Raw genomic sequence first — 463 nt, 5'->3', positions numbered from 1 at the left:
TTTGTTTTTTAAATTAAATAATTTATTATTAATATTATTATTTTTTACATTCTAAGATGTCGTGGAGTGGTTGGGGGAGGGGAAGAGGGAAAGAGGGAGGTGGATAGAATGGGGGGAAGAGAAGGGGTATGTGGTTGAGGTCTGTGGCCCCCCTCATTCCAGCAGGGGAGCCCAGGGGGCTTCTGATGGTGGCTTGGTCATGGCTTGGCTGGATGTTGACTTTATGGGGGCATGGCTGAGGTTCTCAGGGCCCCCCTTCAACCCTGGACCCCCGGGGTACTTCTGGAAGCAGCTTGGTGGTCATTGCTGGGTTGGATGCAGATGTTGGGGGCATGGCTGAAGCCCTTGGCACCTCCCACCCTAGCTTGGGAGCCTGGAGGTTTCCAGTCCTTCTAGGTTCTGTAGGTGTTCTTTGATGGTGTTAGACCTTTACTGGTTAATATCAGAACTTTGTCTCTGATCT

At 50.3% G+C, this 463-nt stretch overlaps 1 protein-coding gene across 1 annotated transcript in view; it reads left to right on the top strand.

The window, feature by feature from the left end:
• The window catches only part of DZIP1L (DAZ interacting zinc finger protein 1-like), a 32,011-nt gene that overhangs the window by 11,485 nt on the left and 20,063 nt on the right, over window positions 1–463 (top strand). The window lies entirely within an intron of this gene.

The sequence above is a fragment of the Galeopterus variegatus genome, unplaced genomic scaffold (genome assembly GCF_000696425.1).
Source record: "Galeopterus variegatus unplaced genomic scaffold, G_variegatus-3.0.2 Scaffold5755, whole genome shotgun sequence".
NCBI classification, from domain to species: Eukaryota; Metazoa; Chordata; class Mammalia; order Dermoptera; family Cynocephalidae; genus Galeopterus; species Galeopterus variegatus.
Note: the sequence above shows the minus strand (reverse complement) of the source record. Positions and strands in the feature narration are given on the sequence as shown.